Genomic DNA, 10,046 nt, shown 5'->3' with positions numbered 1-10,046 from the left:
ATAACCTCCAAAAGAAAATTACAATATAATAAATTGATTTTTATTACTTTTATTTTATTTTTTTACATTTTATTATTAATTGAAATAAAATTTAAATTTAATTAGATTAAATTCTTTAAAGGTTAAACATTTACACTCTACTCCATACTACCTATGGCCCAATAATTAAAAAAATAATAATAAAAAAAAATAAAAATGATAGAAGTAAAACCCTAGACTCAAATTTCATGGAAACAAAGCGTTCCCAGAATCCACAAATGCCCTCGATAGCCGAAAGGGTGTGATTAGTAGGGTTCAAGAAGGGCCCAATAAGAAGCGGAAACCAGATGATATTATATTCAATAAAAATCCTCTGACACCAGAACAACTCTGGCCAGATCATTGACATTATTTACGAGTTAAGCAATGGCCACCAACGAAACGCCCCATTCATCCATGAAGCTGTCGCAAGATGATGGTAGTAGAACGACATCATCCGTGGCCTCTGATTTGGCTTCGGGTGATGGCAGAATGGAGCAAGAGGTGTTGGAGGCCGATCTCATATTGCCGTCTGCTTTGCCATTCAAGAAAGTACAGGCCGCATCGGTGAAGGACAACTCAGGAAATAAAGAGTGGAATCGTTTGAAGCAGATGATTCAATCAGAAAACTACAAATCTGATGAGCCCAGTTACGTCAGTATCCAGTCTCTGCCGTCAAAGTATCCTCCGAAAACCTACTGTGATATTACCGGGTTCCCCACTTCGTACAGGGATCCCAAAACCAAACTTCGGTATGCCGATGTCAAAACGTTCAAGCGGGTAAGAAGCCTTTCAGATGAAGATGTTCAGTCCTACCTCGCGCTCAGAAAGGCCGGCGGAGTTGTATTGAAATGAATTCTCATGGTTCACAGGTTTAAATAAATCAAATAGTCCTGCTACATATTTATTTAGTCGTCCAATAGTTTATTATTTAATTTCCTGTAAGAAACGACGGTTGACGTAATCTCATTGAAATTAGTTTTTAAATGATTCTTTAGGCTTGAAAGATGGATATATAAAAATTTCCATTTCGAAAACCAGTAGCTTGGCGAGTAGATTTCCTGTTACTTTGGGAAGTTTGAATAAAGAAAGTTGTGAATTTGAATTATTAAATTTGAATCTGAAACGCTAGTTTTGTTATGAATGTGCGAGCATTCTTATTTAAAGGGTGGTCAGTTCTTACATATTTATTTGTTTTGTTGTTTATTTTTCTTATAGTGTTTATGGCTGATTTTTCAAATTGAATTCATGTCTACAAAGTTCATTATATTTTCAGCACGAAAAAAAAAGCTTTATAGTTATATTAGGATTGTCCAAAAAATACATCATGAAAAATACAGCAATGTGATCCATGGGCAAGTTTGATATGAGGAAAAAAAAAAAAACGTAAGACCTCTAGGAGATAGAATATGTGCTTTGCAAGGAGATCAGCTATGTGGTAGCCATGAGGAAAATGATGTATTGGGGATGTCTTGTTCTAGAAGAAATTGATATGCATTCCCATGAGCCAGAGAAAGAGAGATCATAAGCCAACAAAAGAGACAAAGCTGGGGATCAAAAATGCTATCAGAGAAGAATTCATAAAATAGTGAAAAAATGCTATCACAGAAGAATTCATAAAATAGTGAAAGAAGAACACTGCATAGAAAATTCTTGAATCTGGTGGAAGGAGTTGTCAATTGAAATCTGCAGCCTCCATATTCCTTGGGGCATTGACAGTCCCTGTTTTGACAATGCATCAGCTCTCTGATTTAGATGTGGGAGATTGTGTAGCCTTTCCTGTTAAGCAACATAGCCTCAAGTCTGTCCAACCAACCAGCTAGGTGAATATTTCTGCTGCTGTTTTGGATAAAACATGATCAATGGTGACTTTCGAATCTCCATAGATGTGAAGGTTTTTGAGACCCAGGAAATCAAAGAAAATGATGAGACCAGCCATAGCCATGATTTCAGCTTTGTTATTGGTACCAGGACCACCATTCCAATGAATATCAAAAGCTTGACCTTCCACTGGAATAATAAAAAAACCACAAGCCCAAATGTCCAGCTGAGCGGCACCATCGAAAAAGGCATAAGGGTATTCGAGTTTATCAGTGGGCCGCTGATCCACTCCATGTTTGATATTTGGTAGGTGAGGCAGATCAAGTGCTTCATAAAGTAGAAGGACAGATTCAAAGACCAGTTTAATAGGGCTCTTCTTGGAGTCAAAGATTAACTGATTTCGCCATTTCCAGATGTTCCAAATGGTGATCAATGGGATCCGCCACTTCCTTTTACACATATTACTCCATATGTAGAAAGCCTCGATGATAGAAGGCGGGTTGGCATATGTGAAACCGAAGTGAGCAGATACCTATTTCCAAATCAGTATAGATTGGGGGCATTGAAGGAATAAGTGGGCACTGTTTTCAGAATTCGATGTGCAGAGGGGGCAAATAGCAGGTCCAAACCACTGACTGAATAAGTGGGCATTGTTTTCAGAATTCGATGTGCAGAGGGGGCAAATAGCAGGTCCAAACCACTGATGCCTTTGGAGATTCTCCCAAGTGAGATTACGGTTATGAAAGACCTGCCATGCAAAAATGTTGATTTTAAATGGGCAGCCAGATTTCCAGAAGACAGGGGGAAGATATGTCCAGAGGGGGCTATATTTCAGTGTTATCAAGAAATGTCCAGATTTCCAGAAGATAGGCGGGAAGATATGTCCAGATTTCCAGAAGATAGGGGGTAAGATATGTCTAAGGAGATGCTAGGAGAAGTGGATGGAATCCCCTGAACTTGCAAAATCATCGAAACCCATAATGATGTTGGATCCCGTTTGGAAATTCCAGAACCAATAATTCATGTCGCGGTACTCCATGTATTTCGCCCTGATAGTTTTGCTCCAGCTAGAATCCCCCATTAACGCCCTCCACATAGTTTTGCATAGAAGCACTCTTCTGAAGGAGTGTAAATCTAGTATGCCCCAGCCTCCCATGATTCTTGGGTGGGTCAGCATCGACAACTTGCAGAGGTGGAATTTATGCTTCTCTTTCTGACCACCCCATAAGAAAAGATAAATAATATATTGAACTACAAAGTTCAATATATTTATCATATTTATGTTTTCTATGTGGCTTCTTGATAATTTTAATTGGGTTTAATCAAATTGTTATTGGTAATTTTTTAGTTGGAAGATATTTTATATAATTTTTTTACTTGCCTTGCTGAAAAGTTATATGGATTGTGTTATGATATTTAGATATTAGTTAAGATTAATTTAATCTAATGTATTTTTCTATAAATTGTATTTTTTATTAGTCACTAACACAACGATTTGATGGTTCATGGTCTTCTTAATACGAGTAACTATGGATTTATTTCTTGATATTTCATTGAGCCTTTGTTTTTCTAAGTTTCTCCCTTTGAGGGGTTTCATAAGATAGTAGATTGGTGTATTGATATTTGATATGTTTATATTTGTGTGTTGATATTTGATTTGTTTATGAGCAATTTACTTAATCTATTTGTTTTGTATATGAGACTAACTTGTTTATCAAACTTTTTATTTTAGTGTATATAATAATTTATCTTGCTTTTGATTGAGATCCTAAGTTTGTATTGTTGCTATATCAAATAAATATTTTTAAGAATTTTTTAGGTTGAGGATATTTTAGTGTTTTTGGAGAAATATTTTTCATTGGAAACTCTTTTTCTCACTTAAAAGGATTTCAACATTTCTAACTATACAATTTTAGTTTTATTTTTAAATATATTGAATATTTTGTAATATATTATTTTCATTTGTCCATTAGTATTTCTAGTTTGTTACTTTTTCTATTGCATATGCTCTTTGATATGTATATTGTGAGACCTCATTAATTTAGAATTATAGTATAAAGTTTTTTCAATTTTTGCAAATGTGTTTTTTTTGGTTGAGCTTAGTGCAATAACCATAAATCCTCCTTCAATCCATTGGTTGCTTATAAGTTTTACACATTAGTATTTTTCTCCATCATTAATTCCAACACACAAATTGTATGGATATATGCATATCTCTTCCTTATAGGACTACTACACCAAAATTTCATTCCACTACACAACATTTCAGTGACTTCTTGTGTCTCAATTTTCTCCTTTATTGATGTGTGCTTTCTTTCCCTTCTCAATTTTTCCTACCATGAGTTGGAATAATGCTTACATTATAATGTAGGCAGATTTTGTTGTTTAGTGGTTAGAATGTGTGAAGATATTTTCTCCAGACTATTCTAGTGCCTTAGAAAGTGTTGGATCTCACGACGACTATTTATGTAGCTTGTAATTTGGTTTTGTTGTGAAGAATAAGAATAGTTTTGTGACTAATCTGTTTGGTTCTGTATTTTTCTTGTTGGTATCAGAGATGAGAGCTAATACTCTCTATATAAAATAATGTGTGTAGTTTTTTATTTTTTATTTTTTTGGTGCCTTAGTATGACATTAAAAATTTGAGGTTAGAAAGCTCAAGTTCCTTTCATCATATTAATTGCAAGGAGGACCAACAATCTTTAGAATGATGATTGTGTTGATACCCTATCTAATTATCAATGGGTAGCTAGATCTCACAACATTAGTTGTATGTTGGAGCCTTATTAAAAAAGAATTCATGTGCAACTAACACACAAGCAATTACTTGTTAAGAGTTGGATCTTTGTGGGCTCTACCATTTCGGGGGTTCTTTAGTTTGATGCCAACCAACTGAATGAAGTGTTGAAAAGAGCAAAAAGAAATGTTAAAAATATCATCAATAAAAATTCTAATTTAATTTGTCCTTGAATTAAATTAGGAATTAAATTTTAATTCTATTCTCATAGCAACTTGTAAGAGTTAACTAAGTTATGTTGACTTAGTTGGCTCATTAAATAAGAGTTGGAAGTCTATATAGATTCATCTAGAGTGATCCCTAAATTTTAGGGGCCCACCTTTGGTTCTTATTGAATTGTAATTATTTAATTCAGTTAAACTAGTTCTAACTCATGGAAAAATTGGTGAGAGGTAAAGTTAATTAAATTGGATTTAATTCACATACACTCATCAATTACATAACTCGTAATTCACTCATAGATAACTCATGCATGTCACTTGAGATTAGAGTTCACGGACAATGTATTGTAAAATCATCTAAATTAAACCGATGGTGCATGCAATGAGAGGAAGGCCTATGGATGGATTGTGCAATTATGAGTGAGGAATTTCCGAATTAAAATATGGGGTAATTCCCAAGGGAACAACACAAGGAAATTAGGTTCTTGGAAGACAACACATTTGGCTAAGTATTTGCTTGCTATGGTTTGTGAAGCAATGAATGAGATTGTACTTGTGTAGAGATTGTTCGGGTTGAAAAAGCATTATATTTCTGTTAAAATTGGAAACTAGGCCCAAACTCCATATGGGTCTACTTATTTATGGAGGCTCATATTCTTCTTAGATTCCTCTCATCGAGAGGTGTAGGATTGATCTAAAGATTATTCGATTCTAACATGTATTCATGGAGATATGAATTTATTTGTGTTATGTGACAATTCGTCAAGGTCAGCGAGAAACCAAATTACTCCAAGCTATCCTCTACGTTTTACTATAAATAGAAGAGGTATTCAAGTCATTCTGACACTCATCTCTTATGATGTCACTCTCCACTCGTTCAAGTTTTAGTGGAAGGTGAGGTGTAAAGGATAGCCCTATACACAGTCCTAAAGGAGGAGTCTTGGAGGTGCCCTAGTTGTAGGTAAACATGCCCTAGCCACAGTCAAGGAGGAGGCCTAATTAGGAGTGATGTGTAAGCCCTAAATGCGATCAAGAAAATTCTCTCTATATGCTATCTAAGGGAGCTTCAACACAGATCAAAGGAGGCCCTAATTATCTATCCTAGAGGGAGCCCTAGCTGCAGTAAAAGAGGCCTACACACAGCTGAAGGAAAAGCCTTCATACGCTGTCCTAAATTCCCTTGCTACAAGTCATGAAGGGACCCTAATTTGTTGTCACAAGAAGCCCTCAAACACAGCGAAAGAGATCCTTGATCTCATGTCTTCAGTGGCTCCTATCTACAACCTCAAGAGCCCTAATTCATAGACTAGTAGAGTCACCTATTATGTTGTCAATAATGATATGTAGCCATAGTTTGATGTGTGATCCATCCATTGTCTAAGGGAACTACAATACGTTGCACACAAAGCCATAAAGAGCCCTATACGTAGCATAAAAGGATCTAGATATCAATGACTAGCACCATTGAAATCTTTGTGACAATATTGATGTTTAAAGGCTAATTGGGTCACTGTGTGAAGGGACAAAAGTTACAGCCAATTTCTGGGCTAGGCCGCAGGTCATAGCCAGCAGTTGGAGGCCTCCTTAAGTGCTTCGTTCAGACCCTATAAGGTAGCGTATCATTGGAGATGAGTGTGAATGTTAACCGCAGTAAATAAGTGGAATGTGGAGTATGTTTAGGGTGTTTTGGCACTCAAAGATTCTACCCTCACGAGTGATCAGGTTTTCCATATATGCTTTAGTCCTTACAGCATATATAGGATGCGAGATGGGAAACCTTCATATGATGAGCAAAGCAGCAAATGAAGGAGAGTTTTATACAAGGAAAGCTTTGGTATTTTGGGTAATTGGTTGAGTTGTTCTAGGCCTATCATCTACTATATATCTTCAATCCTTGTTATCAGATATGCAACCTCATTGTGTCATCTTCATGGTGAAGATCTCTGATGTCTGATCTCCTATTAGGAAATTCAAGTATTGACTTCAAATGTATTTGTACTATCTCTTTCTCTACTGAACTATTGAAAAATATAAGAACAATTGATCAAGGGTTTCCCCACATTAGGGTTTGTCCTTGGCTCGTGCCACGTCTTGTGTCCTCTTCTCTTGGCTTGTCATCTGATGTTTATGTTTATGTTCTATATGAACTTTGATATCATGTTGATGTGATTTCTAATGTGGAATTGATATTGAGCTAATATGAAAAATTGAAGTAAATTGCTCTAAGCATAGAATATATGAAAATTTAACATGGTATTAGAGCTGGAGGTGAAGACAAAGCCTAGGTAGAGTGAAAGAGAAATCACCGAAGACAGTTGGAAAGGTCAAAGGCTCAATGGATTCCTCATCCCACTTCCTGGCTAAAGACAAACTCTATGAAAAGTCTGACTATCAGGGATGGAAGATATTTCTTAATATGACACTGGAAGAGAAAGAAGTGTTGGATTATGTGAAGGGTAAAATCCCTGAGCCTCCATCAAATGCACCAGCTGCTATAAAGAACAAGTACACTAAGGGTGAAGTCAAAGTGAAGAAGACTAACAAAGATTCCATTGATAAGCATCAGGTGTCCTACATCTCCAATTTGAACACCTCTAAGGAGGTCTATGACAAATTGGTAAGCACGTTCAAGGTTAGTGATGCAAATCTAAGGATGGAAGGAAAGGCAGATGCTTTTCCTACAATAAGTTTGGCCATTATGTGAGTGAGTGTCCAAATAGAAGGGACACATCACATGATGTGGCCACAATCATTCGAGGGGAAACTTCAACTGAAGGAATGAAAAGTACAATGGTGAAGGGAAAAGGAATGCACGACATCAAGGAAATGGTCAACCGTCCAAGAAAGCAAGGAACTATAGGTATGAAGAATCAAATGTTGTTTCTCATAAGAAAAAGGATTATTATCTTATATCGTCCTCTCCACTACCTCTACTCCAGACACTTTCGAAAATTAGCGTATTGATAGTGGTGCTTCAAGGCACTTCACTGGATACAAGGAAGCTCTCTCTTATTTGATAGAGAAGGAAAAAAAAATTGGAGATTATTCTTGCAGAAGATGCCACCTATCCTGTAAATGGTATAGTAAATGTTACCCTTCAATTGAATGAGGCTAACATGATTCACCTACAAGAAGTTCTTTATGTACTTGATCTCAAGAAGAGCCTAGTGTCCATTTCAACAATGGAAGACAAAGGCTACAAGGTCACATTCATCAATGGAAAGGTACATGTTTCGAAAAGGAATTTTAAATATTCTTTTACTGTTCGGTTCAGGTTTGGCACTTTGTATCAAGTTGCAGGAAGTCCAGTGGGGACCACATCATGTGACACATCTCTTCAATGGCACTGAAGGCCTACCCATATTCATTGTAAGGCCTTTCTGAATGTGAGACAAATGGTGACAGTGATGCTTGAATTCAAAGAACAGAATGAAGGTACATGTCCGAGATGTACCAAAGGAAATTTACAAGGGGACCATTCCCCTCATGTAATAGCAAGACTTTAAATATGGAACAACCCGAGGGGTTTGAGATTCATTATCGAGAATCTCATGTATGCAGGTTGAAGAAATCTTTCTATAGTTTGAAGCAAGCACCTCGGGCTTGGTATGAGAGGATTGATAACATCTGAAGAAGCTAAGATTCACTAGAAGTGAAGCCAATCCAAACCATTGCTTTAAGTTTGTGGGTGATAGACCTCTCATACTAGTACCTTATGAGGACGACCTCTTTCTAACATGTACAGACCCTCTCATTTGAAAAATTAAGAGGGATTTAGATTCCTAATTTGGAATGGTGGACTGCAAGCCCGTGACTACCTCGATGGACCTTAACTTTAAGAAGTTATGCGATACTATTGTCAGACCTGATTTGGGAAATTCCTCTGATTTTCTTCAACTCATAGTAGCATTGATGTTCTTGGTAAACTTGAGTCTGGATATATGTTTTTCAATTAGCATGTTGATCCAACATATGGTTGAGCCTCATAACTTACATTAGATTGGTGCCAATAATATTCTGAGATATCTTCAGGGCACAATCACTCATGGACTGAGATACACTATTGGAAATGTGAGGCTACATGGTTATTCTGATACTAATTGGGTAGGAAGTGTGATTGATCACAAAATCAATTCTGAGTGTTGTTTCTCTTTGAATTCTACTTCGATATCCTGGATGAGCAGGAAGCAGAAGTCGGTTTCTTTAAGCACCACTGAGGATGGATATGTAGCTGTTAGTGTGGTCTCGTGTGAAGTTGTCTTGTTGTGGAAGATCTTTTGTGAGTTATTTTGACACATGCTAGAAGCCATTGTGATGTTTGGTGACAACCAGAGTGGGATTCGATTATTAAGGAATACTTTGTTCTATGATCCCTCCAAACATATAGACATTAGGTACCACTTTATCTTGGATATGGTATAACGAGGACAAATATAATCCCATCACATTGGGACTCATGTGCAGGTCACCGATATTTAGATGAAGGTCGTGGGAAAGGTCAAATTCTTGGCTATCCTAGAATGATTAGGAGTTGTGGAGAGACCCTCTCGTGGGGGTCCTGTTTGATATTGAGCTCTGGGAGCTCTGGGGGGCATGGGGTACTTCTTGGAGCGATGAGAAACCATAGGGTAAGTGGTTCAACGTTCCTCTAATGGTTTTCTATGTAGGCAGGATGAGTGGTTTATTCTTCTCCCACTGAGACATCCTACCCATGCAGTCTGGGATCTACATCAACTAGGCCAAAATTCATAAGACCCTAATTATGACCAACAATCCTATCAATGATAATTATGATCATGTAAAGGAGAGATTTTCATAGTTGGAAGTAGAAGTTGCAGAAAAAACCCCATTGTAGTCACTTAAAAAAACCCCAAATTTGTAACCTATATATAAATTTTGGGTTCCCCTTTATCCTTTCAGGGTTTTCATGGATCTTAACATATACCCTATGTATTGTAATAGTCACAACCCTTTAGTAACCTATCTATCATCAAAGAGATAAGTATATGCATCTCCATCACCTATGCTTTCGTGTCTCCTCCATCCTTGACATTAGGGTTTGCTACATTTTGCATTTGTTCATTTAGAAAACAATGTTTGAGTGCTACCTCTCCATGTGTGTCTATGTAAGTTAATGGAATTAGGTTTTTAATAAGATGTCAAAGTTGCACTTATGTGTTCTTTTTGTATGCCAAAGGTTTGGACTAGGCTACAACCATAATACAAGGCTTATTACTATTAGAAGTAAC

The 10,046-nt window shown here is 36.7% G+C and overlaps 1 pseudogene; it reads left to right on the top strand.

The window, feature by feature from the left end:
* Positions 1-405: 405 nt before the first annotated feature.
* LOC149186488 (protein EIN6 ENHANCER pseudogene) lies at positions 406-873 on the top strand (annotated as a pseudogene).
* Positions 874-10,046: the final 9,173 nt, after the last annotated feature.

Source organism: Pinus tabuliformis, chromosome 3_1, assembly GCF_031772625.1.
Source record: "Pinus tabuliformis cultivar Carrire ecotype Pingquan chromosome 3_1, CPIR1, whole genome shotgun sequence".
Taxonomy (NCBI): Eukaryota; Viridiplantae; Streptophyta; class Pinopsida; order Pinales; family Pinaceae; genus Pinus; species Pinus tabuliformis.
This window is presented reverse-complemented; position numbering and strand designations above follow the sequence as displayed.